The following is a 25121-nucleotide window of genomic DNA, read 5'->3' on the forward strand; positions in this document are numbered from 1 at the left end:
CAGGACCGAGCAGTTGGCATGGAGCCCCCTCCAGGAGGAGTGGCACTGTACCATCTTTCGGCTGAGGTGCCCCTCATTCCCTGTCCCCCTGAGGTGCCCGTGTGTTTTCGACCTGATGCCCCTGCAGTGTTCTCTCCATATTGAGGCAGGAGTCAAGTGTGGGCTTGGCCTATGTGTTTTGGCCCAGCTGGCCACGGACACTTTTTGAGTGGGCATTGTCCCCTATTCTGTATATATTGTATATATTGTACATACTGTTTTTGCTTTATGAAAATATTTCTAAGTATTACTAATATTACACTCATTTGACTCCACTCCTTTTGTCCTTGCTTATTCCTGAGGGTTACGGGGTGTATATGTAATGTTGTAGCATGTGTTTGTGTGTATGGTGTTGGGGGTGAGGGTGTTGCGTTTTGCGTATGTGTGTCACTCTCTTTTTACTCCCCCCCTCCCTTGTGTGATAGATGCAGTACTCACTGTGGTCATCGTCACCGGTGTTTATGCTCCTGGTATATGAGAAGATACACCAGCATGGTGAAAACCTGCAACTCAGGCTCCATGGCGTCCTGGTTCTTCCTTTAGTGTCGAAAGGTGAGTGGTTTTCCTTCAGAGTACTGTTTCCGCCGTGCTTTTGATGGCATTGGTACCACCCCGGAAAAGCTGGTGGATGGGCAGGTTGTAATGCTGTGGGCGGTACATTGTCTTTCGCCTGTCTGTTGGCGGTTACCGCTGCAGTGTTTGTTGCTCCCGCCGTGGCGGTCGGAGGGTTAAAGTGGCTGTATGTGTTGGCGGTTTCCGCCGTGGTCATGATTACATTTGTTTACCGCCGGCCTGTTGGCGGTGTTACCGCCGCTTTAACAGCGAACGCCAGGGTTGTAATGAGGGCTTATATATTTTTAAGTACAAAGGTTCTTGAACATCTAACTAATTCTGACATATGATCAATTTTGATTTCTCACCATGCCCCTGTTCAACAGACCTTGAAATCTTAAATACAAACAATCACAAATCAAGACAGTGATTCAATAATTTGTTGCCCTCAGATAAAGCCTTTCTCTTTCGATTTGAATTGATTGCTTTCAATTTTTTTCAACAGAATGATACCGGTAGTACCACCTTTAGTTTTGTATGGTTTGATTTTAGAGCAGCATCCAGGGAGTTTATCAAAGATTTAGAAATGTTGATTGCAGCAAGGATACAGTTTAATAAAATATCTACTGAAAAAGCATGTGGCATACTTCTTAGAGTTAATGCTTGCTATCATGGTGGTAAATATAAAGCAGGTGCCCTATTTGCTAATTATTCAAAAGGAAGAAAGAAAAAACATTATAAAGACCATGACGAATTCTACGGATTACTCCACAACGCTGATATAGCCGATTGTTTTGCAAACTATTTCCAAACATTTTATACCCCTGATAGCAATCATTCAGAAGCCCTTATAGATTCCTATTTTGCTAACCATAAACCTCATAATTCCATCAACTCTGACATGTTATTCCTAGAAGCTGCATTCACTATAGATGAACTTTAAACAGCAATCAAATGCCTACCAAAAGGTAAAGCACCTAGCCCAGATGGTTTGACAATTGAATTCTATCTTCAGTTTTCTCTGATACTATTTCCTCAGCTTTCCAAACTTATTAATTATTTCCTTTCTATAAATTCATCCACTTGTTCCTTTACAGACGCAATGAATTGTATTATTAAAAAAAAGGATTGTGATTTGATCTTATGCAAAAGGTATCATCCTATAGCTTTGATTAATACAGACTGTAAAATCTTTGCTAAGCCCTTGCTCTCCGATTAATGGCTCTCATAACTGATCTAATTGATCAGGAACAATCTGGCTTTGACAAAAACAGAAACATTGCAGAAAATTAATGTGTCTCTTTGAATATTAATAGTAGTGAAAATAAACGTACATGTGCCCTCGCGGAATTTATTTTAGATGCTGAGAAAGCATTGGACTGATTAAATTGGCAATTCCTCATGAAAGCCTTAAAATGGGATGGTTTAGGTCCCAAAATTTTGCAACTTATTTCCATATTATACTCTTCACCCCATTCTACAGTATTGGTAAATGGAGTCCAATCACCTTATTTTCATCTCAAGGGCGGCACCAGACAGGGATGCTCCTTATCTCCCATATTATTCGTATTAGTATGAGAACCCTGGGGTGTGGCCAAGATGGCCGCCGAGACACTTGAAAGCGAGCTCCGCTTCGGGCCTCTTTAATTATCCTGTCGGACATTGCCATAGCACCAGCCACATGGTACGGATGGTGGCGGAGGTGGCGTGGAGGAGACTGACCCTGTTTGAAGCAGAGAAACAGCGATCAAAGCTGCAGTCAGGAGCGTTCTGTGACGCGTTCAATGAGGCGAGTGGGGCCTTCCTCTGACCTGGGGCCTTGTGGCGAGTACCCACGAGCGAGGCTTGCCGGAGCGGTGTGTTGTGCTGTGGATTGATGGTGCACGGCTGGGACTCATCAGTGCTCTGGGCCGACTATGGATTGGCGCCCCAGTGGTGCTGTGGAGAACTGGAGCAGATGCATGGGCGTCCTCCTACATGTCGGGCGCTGCCTAGCGAATGCAGCTGGGGGAAGGAGCCGAGGAGAGTGGGGAGCTCGTCATGCGGGCCTTAGGGGTTGCTACATGCTCTTAGAAGGGAACCATAGATGCGAGGGCCCCCCCCTCATTCTTCCCCTACGCCTTGACTTATCGTATTAGGGTGTAGTCGGTTGCGGAGACCCATCCCCTGGCACATTGATTCCAAGTGGGTGAAAGGTGGTGGCAGCCGCAGATAACTGAAGCTGAGCCTGGCTATCGCAAATCAAAGAAGCTGAATGGAGGTGGCAGAGAAAATGCACAGGGAGGTACTGCAACTCGGGAATCAGGAGACATTGTCCCAAGTGCTTATCCTGCCTCGGGGCTGAGTGTGGTGGGATCCCTCTACCTACCTTCAAAGGGAATTTGAGTACTAACATGGAGTGGACATGGGGCGGACTGGACAAAACTAATGTTGCATTGAATAGCTCTGCACCAGATTCTCAGCTGATCAGAGGAGTGCTTCTCCCTGAGACCCACGGTGGGCCTACTTTCCGCTAATAATACTACTATTGGTCTGTGCGGTGGCTGTGGGGGATTGAGGCCTCTCTGGCATAGCGGTGGGTGGAGTGCACGTTGGACGAAGACAGCCCACTCTGCCGGGGTAGCACATTGCGCGGCTAGAATGATGGGGAAGACTTAGAACCCTAAGACTCAGGAGCGATCTGGGCATGCAGTCCTTCCTGAAGCACCACTGGAGGCATTGAGTCTGCGTTCTCTGGAAAGCACCCTACAGACACATTCGGGACAATTTGAGAAGATATTACAGGCCATTATGGATACCAAACTGTCTCTTGAAAACAGAATAGACACAGTCTCTCAGGACCTCAATCTACTCAGAGTGGATCATCACAACTTGGCGGAGAGGGTGAAGGCAACAGAAAATACCCTGGGCATCATGGATCCCATTGTATCTGAGACCCAGAAGCAAAAGTAGAGATTGGACTTGGAAGTGAAAGCCCTACAGAAACGTGCGGTGGATGCTGAGGGGAGATCTTTCCACACTACTGTACAGTTCCCCGGGTTTCCGGAGAGAGTGGAGGGGCCCAGCAAGGAATTATTCCTAGAGCCCTGGCTCATCAAGGAGGTGCTGAACGGTACAATACCGAAGTTCTTTTCTGTGTATCGGGCACACAGAATATTGGGCAGACATCCGGCTCCAGGGTTGCCTCCTCAGCCGCTAATAGCGCGTTTTCTTAACTACAGGGACCGAGACATGATACTGCTGCACTTTTAGAACAATGGCCTGGTAAGACATGAGGGGGCTTCCATAACGGCCTACCCAGACTTTACAGCAGAGGTGCAGTGCCAGCGCTATTCCTATATGAAAATAAAACAACGCCTCTGTGAGCAGAATTTCAAATATGCCCTGATGTTTCCTGCCAAACTCCGGGTGATTGCAGAGGACCGCACTCATATCTTTGCTACACCAGCTGATGCCTAGAAGTGGATGCACGTTAAGGGTATTGCCCAGCCCTCAAAGTGGAGAATGGCTAACCTCACCAGCTCGCAGGAGGTCCAAGAGGAGGTTGAAAGCGCAGCCTACGAAAACACAGGCAGCAGCGGAGAGGGCAAGGGCACTGAGGGACGCTTCACACTCAAAACTCTTTCGCGCCACTCCAGGCCATTTTGCAGGCGCAAACAGACTCAGACTCAGGCGGTTCTGACTCAACCATCATGGTTGTGACGAAGGGCCCTGCAGTTACACCCAGGACTGCAGATGAGCTACAACATTCGAACAGTCATTTCCTGGTCTTGTGATGGCTTGGGGTGGGGCTTTGGCTGCTTTTGTAGCATCTGGATGCATGTTCTAGGCTGTGGGATCAGGAAGTGTGTGTGTAGTAATGATACCCAGTGGGCCTAATATCTGGGATCTACAGTGCTGAAATGTTCCTTAACTCTCTACGATAGTGAGTTTCTTGTCACGCACAGTTGGAAAGTCCTTGTGATATGGTGGATGTGGCTGGTGAGGGCACTGTCATGACTATCCTTTATCCTGTAGTGGGGGCCCAAAGTAGGCTCCCTACAACAGTTCCCATGTCTCCCAAGATGGTATCCACATGGACAAGGTTTTTGTTGTAATCGTCACAAGTTTTTTCTTTTGTTATTGTTAGGGGTGACTAGAGGTGTGCCCACTAGTCACCACATTTTGGGTTTGAGGTTATTGTTGGGGGTTATATTCAATATGTTTACCTGGGTCACAACACATGTTCGTACAATTATCAAGCAGACCCTTTTTCCAAGGTTGTGGGCGCGTGCTCCCTTTGGGGGTTGGGCACACGACAAGACAAGCACGAATGTACTGTTTACTGCGCTATAGGTTCACAAAAATCGTGCATTATGTAGGAATATAATATCATAACATGGAACGTGCGCGGGATGGCTATGCTGGGTAGGAGGCATCGTATGTACACTTATGTCAAATGTCAGGATGTGCACTTAGCCATACAACAGGAAACACACCTGCTGAGTAGCGACTTGCAGGCTCTGAAGAAGCGTTGGTGAGGTCAGATAATTGGTACGTCTTCTTCTGTCTATGTGAGGGGGGTACTGGTGTGTATAGCACCTGGGGTGCCATATGTGCAGCACATGCAAACGGTAGATGTGAGGGGCAGATAAATAGTGCTAGAGGGGCAGTTGGATGGCAAACCACTAACCATAGTGGGGGTCTATGCCCCCAATAGTGCGCTAGGTGAATTTTTCCAGGTGCTGACTCCTGCCCTGTTGACTGACCCTGCTGTGCCTGCCATTTGGGGTGGGGACTTTAATTGTGTCCCGGATGTGCTGGTAGATCGTTCATCCTTGCCACTGAAAGGAGCAATGAGTAGACGAAATTCCAATTTATTAACAACTTGGGACATAGGGGTGAATGACATGTGGCGCATGGGTCACTTGACACACAGGGAGTATTCTTTTTATTCCTCGATACCTGATATACATACCAGAATAGATCTGTTGTGGGGAACTCCTACTGTGTGCTCTTTGATCAAAGACTCTGGTTACCTGGCCATGACGGTGTCCGATCACTCCCCGATGCTGTTGACTGCAAAGTGGGGAAGAATGCACTCTGCGATACCCACCTGGCATCCGCGAAATGAGGTATTTCTAGATAATCCATTTAGAGAGGAATTAAATCCTTGTATTAAGTACTATTGGGAATTAAATACTGCGTCCACCGAATTGAGGGATGCAGAATGGGATACGCATAAAGTTGTGGTGAGGGGACATTGTCTCTCGGCCTCCTGGGAGGCGTGCCGTTCGCTGCATGTTGAAGTCGTCAATCTGGAGAAAGATATGCGAGCATTGGAAATGGCAATCGCGCAGCATAAGGCGGCATTCGAACCCCTTCGTGCTAAGCGCGAGATGTACGAGGAGGAGGATCAGCGCCTCCGCCGACATGATTATAATTACCATCTAATGTGATTGCATGCAGAGGGTGATCGTTCGGGGAGGCTCTTGTCATGGCTATTACGCGAAGAACGGCAGCATACCCCAATTGGGGCTATACGCCTGACTGATGGGACAATGGTTTCCTCACAAAAAGCAATTAACAATGCTTTAAAAGATTACTACATGGGGCTATATCAAAAGCAAACAACATGCAACACTCAGTGCTTGGAGTCCTTTCTTCGGGAAGCACCAATCACAAAGTTATCAGCACTGAATATGGTGGCACTTGACGAGCCCCTCAAATTAGAGGAAATTGGTGTAGCCATAGCACAAATAGCCCATAATAAAACCCCTGACATGGATGGCCTGCCAATAGAGTATTATGCCACCAATACACAGCACTTGTCGCGTCCTTTGCTGTCTGTGTTCGAGGAGGCATGGACCCACGGGTTACTCCCACCATCTCAGAATGAGGTGATGATTGTAGTACTCCCCAAACCTGGCCACTATCCCACGGATGTGAAATCAAATAGACTGTTGTCTCTTCTTAATCTAGACTGAAAAATTTAGGCAAAGTGTTAGCAAACAGACTTGCCCCTGTCATACACACTCTGATTCATGAAGATCAAAATGGCTTCATGCCACAGCAGAACGCATTCTTGAATATCTGTAGATTACTAAGCATTATTGGCAACACCCCAAAAGAGGCACATGAAAACGTGTCCGTGTCCTTATAATTAGAGAAGGCATTTGATACCCTGGGGTGGGACTTCTTGTTTGCCACATTGCATCGCATGGGATTTGGAAGGGGTTTTGTGCGATGGGTGCAGGCTCTGTAAGCTGATCCCTCAGCTAGGGTAAAAACGGGAGGATAATATTGGAAAGCTTCTCCATTGGTAGAGGGACTTGACAAGGGTGCCCACTATCACCTTTATTGTTTGCCATTGCAATGGAGCCACTGGCTGCTCGGTTGCGTGCTATGGCCGTGCAGTGGGGTATATGCCAGATGGGGACATATCATATTATATCGCTATATGCAGACAATGCATTGATATATTTGGAGAGAGGATGGGCCACATTACCAAAAGTGATGTCCTTGTTGGACACTTATGGAGCAATCTCGTGGCTGCAGGTTAACTGGTCCAAATCCTGCCTGTTTTCCCCTGGTTGAACTGCCTGTGGGAATGGAAGAGGCGCTCTCCCCAAGTAGGTTGAAGTGGTGTTTGGATACTTTTAAATACTGGGGCGTACAAATATATTATAAAATTGAAGACCTGAGGGATGGTAACCTGGGACGCACGCTTTGCTCTATGAAAGGCTCGCTCCAATTTTGGTGCTCGCTTCCTCTCTCCCCCCTGGGCAGGGTGGCAATAGCAAACATGCTAATCCTTCCGAGGCTCCTCTATTGCTTCACAGCACTACCTATAGTTGTCCCCAAGAGTTTTTTTATGAGCTGAATAGACTATTGTTGGGACTCATCTGGGGGTGTGATAGGCCCCGAGTTGCACTCACTACTCTGCAGCGACCATTGCAGAGGGGGATGGGTACACCGAATTTTGAACATTACTATGCAGTAGCACAATTACAGTGGGCGCTATACTGGATGAACAGGCTTGAGTCGTCCGAGGCAGTGTGGGTGCGTACACAGCTGAGAGGTATCCCCATCTGCACGTGGCTAACTGACCGTACAGTGAAGCACATTAATGACAATATGGCAGCATATGGCTGTTGGTGTCGATACATACAGGGTGGAAGGTCCGCCCCCCCCATACTCACCCCTCATTCCACTAGGCCAAATACCGGGAGGCGTGCGACTACTCAAAACTCACTTCATAATATCATGGGTGGAGGCAGGGATAGAAACAGTGGGGAATTGTTTTGACAATGGTGTTTTGATGTCTTTTGACACTATTAGGGACCTTGCCTCTGTGAGACCGGGACAATTTATGACGTACTATACTATATGTCACCTGATTAAAAGGGCATGGGCCCGGGTGGACCAGGAAACTGAGACTTCTCCCACTCTGCGCTTATTGTTCTCAGATAGTGGTTCGAAAAAAGTAATTACTAACCTATACAGAGCTCTGAATAAAGTGGATGACGATAATCTTGAGGCAGAAAAACAGAGATGGAATTCAGTCCTCCCCAAACCCTTGACCTCTGAGGCGTGGTCTGTGGCCCTTCAAAAGGTGCAAAGAGTACCACAAAACCCTAGGTTCCGCTACACCCAGTTTAACTTTGTACACCAGACGTATTTGTCCCCACTGCGTATTCAGCGCATGTACCCTGCATCTAATCCGGCATGCCCCCGATGTGGGCTCCAAACAGCACACTTTTATCATATGGTGTGGGACTGTAGGCCCTTACAGAAAGTCTGGCATGGCATAGTGGCAGAAGTTACCGACATCACAGAGCACATGTTCCCACCAGAACCAGAGTCTTGTCTTTTGAGGATACGAACCAGAGCTAAGCAACATATACACATTCACAAGTTTGCTGACTTGGTGTTCATTATGTACAAACTGTTGATTGCCATGAACTGGAACTGGAAGGCACCTAGGGTGCTGGAGATATCTAGGTGGATCGCCATGAAGCTGCGGTGGGCACGGGCGGAGACACGAGTGTTGCGATCTTTGCGTGACAAGGGGCAGACACATACAGGTTATAACACATGGGAGGCACTAGTGACTAAGCTGTTAACTAAAAATGACGAGCACCCGCTGTGACTCACTTCACTGTGGGAGTAGCATTCGAAGGGTCTTAATCCGTTTAGTTCCCCTGCGATAAGGAGGGGGCATTAAGAAGTTAGGGGGGATCTTTGTTGTTACTGTGCGCATTCTATTAACACCAAAGCTGATATGCTTGATCGGTTGGACCTTCGCTTGTGAGTCAGAGAGGAGCAGGACTGGTTATACCGGACTCAATGCTTGTAATATGTTATCGAGACCAAGACAATGGGTGGGAAGCGGAATGGGCATGGCGCACTCAGGGCACTTAGGGGTGACACATGATACTGTAATGAACCATGTCACTATTTCTTGCCTGCATTGCTTGTTGTCTAATGATAGACCTGGAATATGAATCAGTGAACAGCTGCTTTGTTAACCTTTGGAATGTGGTACACATTAACCCAGTTTCTGTATTTGCAATTGACAATATGTGTTGAAATTAATAAAATAGATTTATAAAAAATAAAAAACAATTAGTATGAGAACCATTCCTACATCAACTCAAAACTTTTGACACATTACACAGATTTCAAGATACTCATATCAAGTATAATGCACATGCTGATGGCATTCTTCTTTTCATTTCACAACCCTACTGTCTTTCTTTAAAGAGATGAGATCCCACTCTGCTGTAATCCCACTCTGCTGTAAATCTAGACACATCTGAAGTTCTACCCCTTAATAAATACTGTCTTAAAGATCCTTTTACCACAGCAGGACTTTCCTGGAATCCTGTCAAGATTAAATGTTTGGTAATTTTCTATTCTAATAATTTCAAGGATACATTCAAAGTTAACCTCAATAGTACAAGCACTAGAATTACTAACCTCACCTAGGGATGATCTCCCCTCATTCTATCTTAGTGGGGACACCTTGACACAATTAAAATGATGATTCTTCCCATTATTCATTGTTTATCTTTAGATGTTACCAATTAAGATTTGCAAGAAATACTTCATTTCCTTGGAAAACATTTTATCTAAATTCCTATGAGATGGAAAAATGTCTTGCATCTCATTAAGTATGCTTAAGCTACCAAAATCAGTGGGTAGTGTTAATTTTCCGGACTGCCATCTTCATCATAAGGCTTTCGTTATCAAGCAGACTCAATCCTTAATTTTTGATCCTGACGTCACTGAACCTAAATTATGTTTTAACTTAGAATCCTCCATTGTTTTTCCTTTCTCCCATGAATAGGTTATCTATATGTCCCAACCCCCTATGTTTTGGCTACCATCACTTATTTCACATTCTTTTTCCCTGATAAAAACGCTTCTTATCTCCAATGTATCTTTAGTTCAGCAATTTCTTCGAAGCCCCTTTGGTACAAAAAAATGCTTCTTCACAAAGGGAAACCACTTTTGTGGAAGAGATCTAAAAAAAAACATGGGAAACTGATTTACAATTTACATGGCCACTCTCTTTATGGGATAAGGTTTGGGCAAAAATACATTCCAGAGGTCACTCAGCCAATTTTAAACAAACACTGTATTATTTTTATACTAGGATATTTTATACGATTGCATCAAACTCAAACGTATTAATCAAGTTACATGCTGGCGCTGCAACTCTCACGCTGGTACTTATATTCCTATGTTCTTTCACTGATCAATGGTTTCTAATTTCTGGGTGCAAGTTTGGGATAATTACCACCATAACTGGGATTTATGCACCGTTCTCTTTAGACACAATATTACTTAATGGATTACATATATTATGGGCAAACAATAAAATGTTAGGTAAGTTTGTAAATGTATTACTTATATTAGATTTACATGTTGTTACACCTCACTGGAAAACTACGGAACATCTCAACATCATGTAATCGTGGAATTTAGTATGTCAGAACCATAGACTTGACAGATATAATTTACAATCTTTTCCAATTTTGTTTAAAAAAGTTTTTGTGTGGTCTCCCCTAACCACATATCTTTATAATGTTACTACTGTTTAAACTACTTAACATTCCATGAGCTCCCTTTATACTTATTAGCTTACTCTTAAGACTAATCAGACATATGTTGGAATTTGCTTTTTCTTGTTCTATTGTATTCTCTATTTATTACTTTTTCACTCTTTCTCTTCTCTATCTCCACTTCTTTGATCTTGTCTAATTGCCATTCATTTTTGTATCTAAATGATTGCATTTACATTGTTTGTTTTTCTCTAAGGTTCACAGTTTCTATTTTATTGGTTAACATATTCCTTTGTCAAATGGGAACATTATTATATGTTTAAGTGCTTCTTTCACTAAAAAGATACACATTTTCCAAACTAAAAAAGAGAATAGCACTGATACCAGAGCAAAGGTACATTAGTATCAGTGGCACAAAAGGCCTCCCCTTGGAATGACCTCACCTCTAAACAAGGGGATTGATTAACTACTCTACCATTAGCTGTGTTGAGCTAAATTGAACTACAAAAAAAAAAAACAGAATGCAAAATTAAAATAGCATTTAACAAGGTGCTTTGTCTTGGATGTGGAACACTGCTTATCTGCAACAAATGACAAAATGTTATATATATATATATATCTGTAAACTGACCCATTGGGCCCTAACTATTGAAATGTGTATATATATATATATATATATATATATAAATATATATATATTTTAACAGTGCTGTGCAAATTTAGGTAGGGCCCAATGGGTCAGTTTACAGAGGAACCCTGGGGATCATTATTTACATTAGTGTGGTAACATTGGAGCCAATGAAAAACTGGTGAATGTCCATCTGCTACGTTGTCCAATACATCACTTCATTGAGAGCACAGGTAAAATAGATTTCCTAATGGTGAAACTACCACTGGCTGCGCATTTATTTAATTTATTGTGCGAGAGTGGAATTGTAGGGTACTCCCTAGGCAATGCAACTACAGTAACTTCATTCTCATCGACATTTCGACACAAAAGCCCTGATTTATACTCTTTGACACTAAACTGCGCTAATGCAGTTTAGCGTCAAAAGGTATACCACCAGCTAGTGCCATTCCAAGACACCGGCCAGGTGTCTTATTTATGGAATGGCGCAATCCTGTGCAAAGGATGGGCTTACGTCATGGAGAATGATGTTAGCCGGGTGGGGGTGGCGGTTTGGGTGAAGGGGGTTTTGCACCAAAAATGACGTTAGGCTGGTTAGACTAAAAAAAGATTACTCTAACCACCCTAGCATCATTTCCTGATGCTAAACGTACCATTCCACATGACTCCTGTCTTATAAAAGATAGGAGTCATGCCCACCACCCCAATGGCCAGCACAGGGGCAAGGGTTTCCTGGGCATGGTCATTGCACCCAGTGCCATGTATGGGGGCCCATTACAGGGCCCCCAGTGGCACTTTAAAAAAAAAGAAACACTTACCTCTACTTCCCTATACTTACCTGGGATGGGGTCTCCCATCCTCCGCTGTCCCTCTGGTGTGGGTGTCCTTGAGGCCTGGGGAGGGCATCTACGGACATATTCCATGGTGTTCCACCATGGAAATAGGCCCACAGGTCCCCTAACGCCTGCCCTAACCCACGCATTAAATAATGGCGCTAAGCAAGCTTAGCTCCATTATTAAGGCCCGCCACCCTCCTGTGCACCATTTTTGCACAGGAGGATAAATAAGGCGCATGGGCCTTTTTGCCCAGGAACGCCAACCTTGCATCTCATTGACGCAAGCTAATTTTCCGCAGGCAAATTATGACTTCAACTCCATTTTAACTCTAGACGTGTCTATTGCCAAAATATAAATATAGAGTTAAGTTTGTGCTGAAAAAGCGCCAAAACAAATGATTAGGGCTACCAAATCAATTACCTGTTCTTTGTTTATCCCTGTAATGCTAATCCAGCCATTAAGCTTCTGCTGGTTCTTCAAAGGAGCTAATGGTTCTTCTTGTAGTCTGTTGATATGTAGTATTAGGGATTTCGGCTGGTGTTAGAGCTGGCATTCTTGGAGTGGCCTGCTCTGACACTTTTTGCCTTCTGACTTCCTGTTTACTGAAGTGGATGTGTTCTTTCCCTAAAACCTGATACCATTGGCTTGTTCACAACGGTCAAATTTAGGGGCATATTTATGAGCCCCTAGCGCCACCGTGGCACAATGGTGCAAGGATGCCTGCATTGGCGCTAGGCAGCTCAATTTAGCACAAGCGCAGGGACAACACAAGGATGTGACTGTATTTAACCCCTTCGCTGCCAGGCCTTTTCCCCTCCTGTGCCGAGCCTTTTTTTTGGCTATTTGGGGCAGTTCGCGCTTAGGCCCTTATAACTTTTTCTCCACATAACCTACCCATGCAAAATTTGCGTCCTTTTTTTCCAACATCCTCGGAATTCTAGAGGTACCCAGACTTTGTGGGTTCCCCTGAAGGAGACCAAGAAATTATCCAAAATACAGCTAAAATTTCGTTTTTTTTTAAAAATGGGAAAAGAGGGCTGCAGAAGAAGGCTTGTGTTTTTTTCCCTGAAAATGGCAGCAACAAAGGGGTTGCGGTACTAAAATCACCATCTTCCCAGCTTTCAGGAACAGGCAGACTTGAATCACAAAACCCCATTTTTCAACACAATCTTGGCATTTTACTGGGTCATACCCCATTATTACTATTTTTTGTGCTTTCAGTCTCCTTCCAGTTAGTCACAGAAATGGGTGTGAAACCAATGCTGGATCCCAGAAAGCTAAACATTTCTGAAAAGCAGACAAAATTCTGAATTCAGCAAGGGGTCATTTGTGTAGATCCTACAAGGGTTTCCTACAGAAAATAACAGCTGAAATAAAAAAATATTGAAATTGATGTGAACAAAACAGCCATTTTTCTTCACGTTTTACTCTTTAACTTTTTCCTGCAATGTCAGATGTTCAAAAGCAATATACCGTTACGTCTGCTGTACTCTTCTGGTTGCAGGGATATATAGGGCTTGTAGATTCATCAAGAACTCTAGGTACCCAGAGCCAATAAAGGATTTGCACCTAGCTCAGACGGCACCTAGGGAAACCTACCAAACCTGCGTATTTTTTAAAACTAGACACAAAGGGTAATCCAAGGTGGGGTGACCTGTTTTTTGCAAAGTGCCTAGCTGTGGATTTTAGCCTCTAGCTCAGCCGGCACCTATGGAAAACCCACCAAACCTGTGCGTTTTTAAAAACTAGACACCTCGGGGAATCCAAGATGGGGTGACTTGTGGGGCTCTCCCCAGGTTCTGTTACCCAGAATCCTTTGCAAACCTCAAAATGTGGCAAAAAAACACTTTTTCCTCACATTTCAGTGACAGAAAGTTCTGGAATCTGAGAGGAGCCACAAATTTCCTTTCACCCAGCGTTCCCCCAAGTCTCCCGATCAGAATGGTACCTCACTTGTGTGGGTAGGCCTAGCGCCCGTGACAGGATATGACCCAAAACACAACGTGGACACATCACATTTTCCCAAAGAAAACAGACCTGTTTTTTAAAAGGTGCCTAGCTGTGTATTTTGGCCTCTAGCTCAGCTGCCACCTAGGAAAACCTTCCAAACCTGTGCATTTTTGAAAACTAGATACCTAGGGAAATCCAAGATGGGGTGACTTGTGTGGCTCTCCCTAGGTTCTGTTACGCAGAATCCTTTGGAAACCTCAAAATTGGGCCCAAAAAAAAACACTTTTTCCTCACATTTCGGTGACAGAAAGTTCTGGAATCTGAGAGGAGCCACAAATTTCCTTACACCCAGCGTTCCCCCAAGTCTCCCGATACAAATGGTACCTCACTTGTGTGGGTAGGCCTGGTGCCCATGACAGGATATGCCCCAAAACACAACGTGGACACATCACATTTTCCCAAAGAAAACAGACCGTTTTTTTGCAAAGTGCCTAGGTGTGGATTTTGGCCTCTAGCTCAGCCGACACAGGTAGGAAAACCTACCATTTTGGCAACTGAAAGTTCTGGAATCTGAAAGGAGCCACAAATTTCCTTCCGCCCAGCGTTCCCCCAATTCTCCCGATAAAAATGGTACCTCACTTTTGTAGGTGGGCCAAGTGCTTGTGACAGGGAAGAGCCAAAAACATGTTGAAATTGAGGGGGAACCTAAGCAGGTCAAAAAGGGCAGTTTTAAAAAGAACATTTTTAGGCTGACAAGAGCAGCAGAATTTTTATCAGTATAGATGAGACAATGCTAGGTAGTAGGAATTTTGTGGATTCCTGCAGATTCCTGCAGATTCCATCACAAAAATGTGGGAAAAATGTGTGATTTCCAGCAAAGTTGGAGGTTTGCAGGGCATTGTGGGTAAGAAAATGGTGCGGGTGCCTGTGAAGCACACCACCCTGGAATCACCCAGATGTTTAGTTTTCAGATGTGTCTAGGTCTCGTGGATTTTTCAACATGGCAGAGTCCCAAAGTCCATAAAGTGCAGCCCTCACCATTCCAAGTGGGGCGATTTTGAGAGTTAGCCAAGCTCTCATGGCCCAAATGTAGAACAAAAACTCAAAATAATCAAATGACCTCTTGCTTTCCGTGGGATAAGATCTTTTAGTGTGCGGGGGAGAACTGAAAGACTGTTACCCCCTTCAGTTGGGGTGGGGGCATAACCAGGCCCATACTGGTTGGTAGTCACCACCCCACTATTTTTTTTTTAAATTCCCTGGCATCTAGTAGACTTTCTGCGCCACCAGGGTGTGGATCAGGGGTAATTGTCCCATCTTTCCACTGGTGGGAAGAACAACTTTGTCCCTATTTATTTGGGGTGGGGGTATGGCCATACCCCCACTCTTTTATTTTGAAAACAAAAATCTTCTCTGGTGGCCTTTCTGCCCTCCTTGGGGGCATATGGGCCTTCCAAAAATAAGCCAATCTGCCCCCAAGGGGGGGCAGATATGGCCAACAGTAACGTGCCCCCATGGGGAGCGACCTTGCCTAAGGGGCTGCCCCCCTAAACAAAACACACACATACACACACACCAATCCCTGGTGCCTAAGTGGTTTCTGCCCTCCCCGGGGGCAGATCGGCCTAATAGAAATAGGCTGATCTGCCCCCAAAGGGAGGAGAAATGGCCTAAAATAAATTCCCCCCAAGGGAACGACCCTTGCATAAGGGGTCGCTCCCCTTGTGTGAAATTGGCACACAAAAAAAAAATCCCGCTTGGTGGCACATCGGTCTAATAAAAATAGGCTGATCTACCCCCAAGGGGGGCAGAAATGGCCTATAATAAATTTACCCCCCCCAGGGGACGACCCTTGCCTAAGGGGTCGGTCCCCTTGTGTGAAATTGACGCACAAAAATAAAGATCACTGGTGTCTAGTGGTTTCTGCTCCCTTGGGGGCAGATTGGCATAGCAAAAATTGGCTGATCTTCCCCCAAAGGGGACAGAAATGGCCTAAATACAAATTGCCCCCCGAGGGGAGTGACCCTTGCCTAAGGGGTCGCTCCCCATCTGTAAAACAAAAAAAAAAATCCCTGGTGCCTAGTAGTTTCTGCCCCCCTGGGGGGCAGATCAGCCTAATTAAAATAAACTTGCCGCCGTGGGGAGCGACTCTTGCCTAATGGGTCACTCCCCTTGAGTGAAACTTGCGTTAAAAAATAAAGATCCCTGGTGTCTAGTGGTCTCTGCCCCCCTTGGGGGCAGATTGGCCTCATAAAAATAGGCTAATCTGCCCCCAAAGGGGGCAGAAATGGCCTTAATATATTTTGCCCCTAGGGGAGCGACCCTTGCCTAAGGGGACGCTCCCCACCTCTAAAAACAAAAAAACAAAACAAAAACAATCCCTGGCGCCTTGATGTTTCTGCCCCCCTGGAGGCAGATAAGCCTAATAATAGGCCGATCTGCCCCCGGGGGGGCAGAAAAGGCCTTGACAAAAATGACCCTCTGGGGAGCGACCCTTGCCCCAGGGGTCGCTCCCCTTCTGCCAATTTCCTAAGTAAAAATAATCCCTGGTGTCTAGTGGGCATTTTAGCAGCCGGATCGCTTCACGATCCTGCTGCTAAAATGCTCTGAGAGACTTCAAAAGGAAGGAAATCCATTTCCTTCCCTTTGAAGCCTCTCGGGCCCCCATCACATGACCAGAAGAGAATTGCAAAAGCATTTATCTTCTGATTGCGCTGTAAGCTGAGCTTCCAGCGCGATGGGAGGCGGCCTCTGTGAGGTCAGCGTGCGATCGCACGCTGATGTCACAGGGGGGTCGGGGTAGAAGGGGAAGGGCTTCCCCTTCCATCCCTGCCTTGTGGGGGGTGGGAGAGCAGCCCACAGAGGGAGCGCTAGTGATCCCTCTGAGCTCAGTGCGAGGACATAATGGTTACAACCTCGGCACATGGGCACTGTGCCGCGGGACGTAACCATTATGTCCGCGGCACAGAACCGGTTAATAAATAAGGCGCATCACTGAGTTGTAAAAATGATGGAGAGTGGCACTGCCAATTTTGGGCCAGTGTTGTGCTCTGTCATTTTCAGTTAAATATGGCCCTTAATTTGCTCATAATTCCCTAGTAAAGTGCACTACATGTGCCCAGGGCCTGCAAATTAATGGGCATATTTAAGAGCCCCTAGCGCCTCCTTGTGCCACATTAGTGTATTTTTTTTTATTTACGCTAATGTGGCCCAAACAGGCCAAAACCAACACACGCCATGTCTACAAAGTGGTGCAATGCATGCATTGCGCCACTTTGTATCCCTTTGCGCTACATTATGCCTGTGCCAGGCATAATGTATGCAAAGGGAACATTCCCCCGTTAGAAGGGCCGAAAAAATGGCGCAAAGAAATCTAAGAGATGTCTTTGCATCATTTTTTTGGCACTTTTAACTCCTGCTCAGAACAAGCGTTAAAAGGAGGCACACCATTGATTACAATGGGACTCAATGAGCTTTGCAGCATTAGCGTCAAATTTTGTTTACGCTAATCCTGCAAATCTAAGTACTAGCATCAAAAATTCTGACACTAGTCCACTAACTACCACCATGGTGCACCACATTTTAGATACGGCACACACACACTGTGCCATTAGGGGGTGCTAAGGGGTGCAAGAAAAGTGGCATTGCACTGTTTGTAGCACCACTTTTCTTTAATATGCTACTGGTGGGCCTGCATCACTGATTGTGCCCCCCATGTCATTAGCCCTTTAAACATGACTCAGGCTTGCTATTGAAGTCCCTGTGTGTGCAGTGTTGAACTGCTATGTCGACCTGGCAAGTTAACCCTCTTGCTAGGCCCAAACCTTCCTTTTTAAATACATGTGAGTCACCCCAAGGTAGGCCTTAGACAGCCCCAAGGGCAGGGTGCAGTGTATTTAAAAAGTGGAACATGTACTTTTAAGCTTTACATGTCCAGGTAGTGAAAAACTCTTAAATGTGTTTTTCACTACTGCAAGGCGCATCTCTCCCATTGTTTAATGTTGGGATTACCTTATTACTTTTTATTAGTGTAATTTCCATTTGAGAAGAGATGGGACCCCCGGGTTTGGTGTCTCTGGAGTCACAATTTAAAATCACAACTTAAGGTGAGGTCAGATTTCAAATTGTAATTCTGAAAATGCCACTTTTCGAAAGTTGCAAAAGAACAGATGATGGACAGAATGCTGAACAATGCAAATGTTCACCCAAAGTCATAAAGATCTGGGTTTAATCTATTGTTTTTTTGCTCACCACCCCACCCCAGTTTGGACCCAGCCATATGCATGTCAATCTTGACTCTGTTCCAGATTGAACTGCCAAGTCAGGTCCTCCCTGAACCAGAAAGAAGCATCCGAGAACTGTTTTCAGGATATCACCCTTCATTAGCTAGGCTAGCTTGAATCTAGTAGCAGTGAGCATGGAACCCATGTCTGGGCATACCCTTCACCCTTAGGGCAACAAACGCAAAAAGAACAGATGATGGATGGAATGCTGAACAATGCAAACATTCACCCCCAGCCACATAGATCTGGGCTTAATCCATCATTTTTTTTGCTCACCACACCACCCCAGTTTGGACCCCAACATATGCAAATCAGTCTTGACCCTACTCTCCATGGGAACAGTCCAGACTAAATTACCAAACCAGGTCCTCCCTGAACCAGAAACAAGCATTCTAGGACTAGTTTCATAGTATCTCTCTTTATCAGCCAGGCTAGCTTGAATCCAGTGGCGCAGTGAGCACAGGACCCACGTCTGGGCATACCCTTCCCACTTAGGATGACAAATGCAAAAAGAACAGATGATAGGCAGAATGCTGAACAATGCAAACATTCACCCCAGTCACAAAGATCGGGGTTTAATCCATTGTTCTTTTGCTCATCAAGCCACCCCAGTTTGGACCAAGCCATATGCAAATCAGTGTTGACCCTGTTCCCCATGGGAACAGTCCTGCCCGAACTGCCATGCCAGGTCCTCCTTGGACCTGAAACAAGCATCCTAGGACCGGTTTCAGGGTATCACCCTTCATCACTACTGTGCTGCGGTATTCCCATATGCCAGAAAGGGCCTCTGGTGATTTAATTGGGCTGGGAGTGTGAGACTTGAATCTGCTGTAGTTAGGGCAAGCACACCAAAGAGTCTGTAACTGAATGTCAGCAATGCAGCAACCCTGAATGCCAGAAGGAGCTGCTGGTACCACTATGGCCAAGGGTTCAGTCCCTTGGCATGGATGAGAGGAATACTGCCCTTACCAGTGGGCCTAACCCACCAACTGCACTTGACTATTACCTCGAGGATCACAGGACACCTCCAAGTATGGCATACCCCCACCAAAGTTCTAATTGGGAGCTGGAGAATCCCCCTAACCCTGTTAGGGGAAGAGTAACTTACCACAAGTTGGCTGAGCAGGAGCATTTCCAATCACTAGATAAGCCAACAGCGCAGCTCAGGGGTTAGAGCCTGCACCTGTCAGTCGCTGAACCAGATCTGAACTCCAGAGCACGCAGGGAGAGACCACTAACTGTATCGCTGGGCATGGCCACGTGATCCAAAATGGATCCGCACCGGTACGCACCGGTCTGCCACAATCACCCTTGAATCCGCACCGGCGGCAGGAGTGAGGTGCTCATTGGCCCGGTGTTCATTGTACATCAACCTGACCATTTTCTGTAAGTGGGGGAGGTGCAGTGCTGTGGGAGGAGCTGCAGGAGGAGCTGCTGGAGGTTTGGGCCTGGGGTGCCGCTCTCCGCCTCCACGTGGTGTGGCCTCGTTGGGACTGAGATTGGCATGCGGCATGTGACCTACTATCCTCCGGAGACCCGAGGCTGAGAGTGCTGAGCGCTGGCATGGCAGGGGCCAGGAGAAGCGTAGCAGCGCCGGTGAGTGGGGGTCGTGGAGCCCCCATTCCGCCATCATCTACGGACAGATGGAGCGGGTGCTGCAGGAGGTGAGACAGAGGACCTGGATCCCGAGATGGCAGGTACCCAAGCAATGGAGGTGTAGAGCACTGGCAGCAGGGCCCCGGTCCCCAGACCGAGAGCACCACGCACTAGCATTGGCGTAGGAGAGGACCCGAGGAAAGAAACACACACCCCCGGTGAGGGGTTGCTGGCAGGCCGGCAAGTGGCGCTGGGCTTGATGGCCTGACGGGGCACTGGAGACACAGGGAGTGGTGGCACTGCCAATGAACCCGGGAGGTCCCACCCTATAGAGGACAGCCACGGGGATTGCGTGACTCCCACGGGACATGCAGGGCTACCACGTCTGGCCTGGTGGGGCTGTTGGAGTTGCAGGGAGCAATGAGATGGAGTGGCCCAGCTCCTTCTTGCCCACTATGCAAGGTAAATCACTGTGAGACGAACCCGACACAAAAAGTCAGTGACTAATCTGACTCCCGGAACAGGGTGGAAGCAGAACCGTGGAGACACCCTGGCCACAGAACTGACTAGAAGTGATCCGAGGAACTTGTGTACAGACCCCAGAGTGGCCTGTAGTGAATCCTAGTTCGTTTTAATGGGATAACAGGAGTTAGCTTAGCCTCTGGCTTGCAGACTCGTTCCCCCGTCAACTAGTGACTTTTAATCTACTTAGCTTGCTCTGTCTTAGCCCATTTAATTATTTAATTCTTCTAAGATGGCTGCCTTGTTTATAGTTAGACCACTTGTTATGCTTTGCATATCAGTGCCACCGCGCTAAGAAGTCAAGATCAAGCAACAAAGAAAAACAAACAGTAGGTGTTCACACTTCGGGATTTTCCCTCTCTATACTTTCGAGGGATTGTTTATATTAATTGCCGCCCCAAGCATATCTGTTATCTATTGTTTGGGAACACACCTACGTCAGGGGTTCTGGTAGATCTGTATAGATACATCGCACTTTAGACAGATAATTAGAGGGATTCCGACCAGAGGGCATCGCCACCATCGCTGATACCGATGCCGCAGTCGTCTTGATGCTGACCCAGTCTTCGTGTCCCTGCGGAGTCTGAGATAGAGACCTCATTCCAAGGTAACAAGGGTTGGGGGCTCCTCTCATGGACATGGCATTGGCAGATTAGGTTTAGTAAACCCAGCTCTTCTTTAGGTAGGAGGTTAGGCCTCTCACATTAGGGTATTAGGGCATATTAGATTGCGTACATCTTTTCTATGCATTGCAAGATGGTGGGGGTCTTTGTAATAATGACTCTTGTCTTCACAATCCTGTTCCTTGCATTATTCATTATCCTAATCATTGCAGCCCATGCAACTTATCGCAAATTGCAGTTGTGTTAAATAAAAACTATTGAAACTTTACTGTATCTTTGTCATTGCCTTTGTTTGTATGAGACATGATATATCTGTGAGAAAGCGGTAATCTCCGTTTAACCACGACATTCCCTGAGAAGTATTAATTCTGAGTCCATTCGTAAAGGCTGCCACAAATCACCTTTTACTATTGTGTTTCTGGTGAGGTGCTACTAGTGAGCCGTTAAGGTTGGGACAACAGTCGCGACTTGTTGTAGGATAGGCATAGTTGCCTACAAGCAAAAGTACTGTCATCCTTTAACCAGCAGTCTTGCCTAAAGCAAGAGTCCAAACTACGACAGGCCCTACCACAGAACCAGTGGCAGAGGAACGTTGCATGTCCCAGACAGGCCCTATAGGTGCTCACAAATCACAGGGTCCTGTGGGTCAAATACCCCTGGCCTTACCTGATCGGATGCTCGAAGTGACTACCCCTGCTAGGCCAGAGGAGATGAGTGACACCTTAAGCAAAATACTGGGGGCCATTGAAGACTGCAAACTCACTTAGATGCGCTACATTGGCAAGGTGATGGCCAAGTTGGGGTTACTACGTACGGACCATCAGAAATTGTCTGACAAAGTCTGTGCAGTAGAATCCGTGGTCACAAACCTCCTACCAAGCACTGCAGCTTCAAGTATCACATTTAGCTGACAGAGTGGATCGATTGTAACAATAGGTAGAAGATGTGGAAAGCCGCAAACGCCTCAACAATATCTGCATTGTGAGACTGCCGGAAGGAGTAGAGGGGGATAACATGGTGGAATTCCTAGAACCATGGCTGCGTGCTCTTATGGATGGCCATAACCTCACACCCTTCTTTGCCCTAGAGAGGGCGCACCGCATATCGGTGCAAAGACCACAACACAGTAGGCTGCCTCAACCAGTTGTGGCCAAACGTCTTCACTTACATGACCGAGACCTGCTGTTGCAGAGGGCCCACATGGCTGAGATTTAAAAGTGGAAGGGGGACAAGCAAGTCTGTTTCCAGACTTTACAGTGGCTGTACAAGCCAGAAGAGCCACCTACATGGCAGTAAAGAGAGCGCTCAGAGAAGAAGGGATAACATATCTCTACTCTTTCCCACCTGGCTGAAACTCATGGTAGACGGGACTGCGCACTATTGTCAGGATCCCAAGGAAGTGTGGGCTTGGCTGGAGCGCTACAGATCAGGCACGACTGGGTCCCCAAAAAGAAAACAAAAAGAAAAGAACATGGCTATGACTGCTCAGTGCCGAAAGAGATGGACGAGATCCCAGAGCTGGGCCCTACGGCCCCAGCTCACCAAACCCTCACCCACCCAGTCCGACGAGCATAAGAAACCAGCGCTTCAAGCTGCTGCCTCCTTAACAGAGCCTGACCTTTTGGATGGGATGGGGGCTGGAACAGACCAAGACTATGACTCAGAGCCCCGCCTGTCAGACTTGGATTCATGAGCAAGCGCACCAGAAAATGTCCCCCGCATAATGCCTTAAACATCCGACGATATAATTTAAATGGACTCCATGGAACTGCCCGGGACTGCTGCTGATCCCATAGACTACATAGGGCTATAGGAGGCTGGGCCGGACCGAGCAATGATGGGCCAACAGATGCCTCACCCCCCCTTCTTCCTTCCTCTTTGTCCTTGTAGAGGAGGTATCTTATGACACTCATTATGGTTACTGTGTTCTGTTTGGGTGGCCAGACGTTGCTAGACTGTCTCTGGGAGGGAGGTTGGGATCTTGTTTAATGGCTATGTCCTCAGTGATCTCCGATGAGACTATGTTTATTGATATGCAGAACGTTGCAGGGGTAATGGGGCTGCTGGGGGTTATGACCCCCGAAGATAACCGTACATTACTACACAATGCCAGTATCGTTGAATGCATTTAATGTGATTGCCTGGAATGTGCGGGGATTGGGATCAATGGTTAATGGCATAAAATCTTGTCATAACCTCTGTGGGGTGCACATCTCCATGTTGCAGGAAATGCACCTCACACAGACGGAGGCTGAGTGCCTCCGCCAGCGTTGGAGGGGGGCAGCTGTTTGGGACCACCTATTGGGCATATGCCCAGGGTACACTGATCTGGATCAGGGTGGGGGTGCCCTTAGAAGCAGCAAGGGTGGTAGTAGACGTTGAAGGATGGTGTGTCTTGGTGGGAGGGCACCTGTATAGTAGACCTCTCATGCTGGGGTCGATATACGCCCCTAATTACGACCAGGTGGCCTATCTCGATACTCTGTCTGCACACATGGCTGATTTTCCAGGAGGGGAGTACCTCAGTGGGGGAGACTTCAATGGGGTCCTAGACACAGATCTCAACCGCTCTTCCCTGCCGGTACAGGGGGCTATGTTGATTAGGACTGCTGCAGGGCTGAGCACCTGGCTGTCTAGTTGGGCCTTGGAGGATGTGTGGCGAGCACAACACCCAGTGCACAAGACTATTCCTATTATTCTCATATCCACCAGGTACATACTAGAATTGATAGGTTTGTGTGCAGTGGACCCATTAGTGGACAGATAAATTACTCAGAGTACTTAGGCCACACATTCTCTGACAACAGCCCAATACTGCTACATATGCAAGTGGCGGAGCCACGACCCCCTATCCCAACGTGGCGCCTACAGCCGTCTGCACTTGAGGATGCCAGTTTCAGGGAGGTGCAGTCTGAGATGGTAGTGAAGTTTTGATCCAGTAATGAGGGCTCAGTAACGCAGAGGGGGATGGAATGGGAAGCCATCAATGTGGTGGTGCGGGCCACTGTATGGACAAGACGAAGGGCATTAGGCGAGTAATGGAGGGAGACCTCATGTATCTTGAGGACCGATTGCATGCTTGGATAATGTACAAGACCGCGGCCCTGAGGCTCACTGCCGGCTGCTGGAAGTCTGGGAGAAACATGCAGTGGCTGTTGAGAAGCTTAGGTGTCATGACCATGTGTGGTATATGCGCAGGGTACGTGAAGAGGAAGGCAGGGCTGGGTGGCTGCTGGCCTGGTTGGTTCACCCCCACACAGCAGGGACCCCCATTACTGGGATTCCACTGTCTGATGGCTCTTTGGTATATGATCCTCTCAGTATAAAAGCAGTGTTCCATGATTATTACCTAGCGCTGTATGCCCACCCGGAAACTCTGCTACAGGACACCCTAGATGATCTATTGGCCAGAGTGCAGCTGAAGATCCTCAGTGAGGAGAACACTGCGCTGCTGGGTGCACTGGTGGCGGAAGATGAAGTAAAATTGGCTATTTCGGACTTGGCGACTGGTAAGACTCCTGGGATGGATGGCCTTCCCCCAGAGTTTTACGAATTGACAGCAAGTATCTTGGCCCCCAGGCTAGTAGCAGTATATGCAGAAGTCTATGAGCGTGGCCTTCTCCCTATGAAACTGAGGGAGGCACTGGTGGTACCCCTCCACAAGACTACAGTTCAGCATGCGGGAGTAAAAGACTTCCGGCCCCTCTCCATGCTCAATGCTGATTTTCAAATTCTGAGTAAGGTACTAGCCACCAGACTTCTGCCGTATATGCAGAATCTGATCCATGATGACCAATGCAGGTTTATACCTACCAAAAACACCTCACAAAACCTCCGTAGATTGTACACAGTTGTTAGAAATGGTTTTTTTGGTTGGCAGTCAGGTTACCCTCAGACCAAGCAAGAACCCTCACTCTAGTCAGGGTAAGTCACACACAATCCAAATTATCCTGTGCCCACCCTCTGGTAGCTTGGCACGAGCAGTCAGGCTTAACTTAGAAGGCAATGTGTAAAGTATTTGTGCAATAAATCATACAATAAC

The sequence above is a fragment of the Pleurodeles waltl genome, chromosome 10 (genome assembly GCF_031143425.1).
Source record: "Pleurodeles waltl isolate 20211129_DDA chromosome 10, aPleWal1.hap1.20221129, whole genome shotgun sequence".
Classification (NCBI taxonomy): Eukaryota; Metazoa; Chordata; class Amphibia; order Caudata; family Salamandridae; genus Pleurodeles; species Pleurodeles waltl.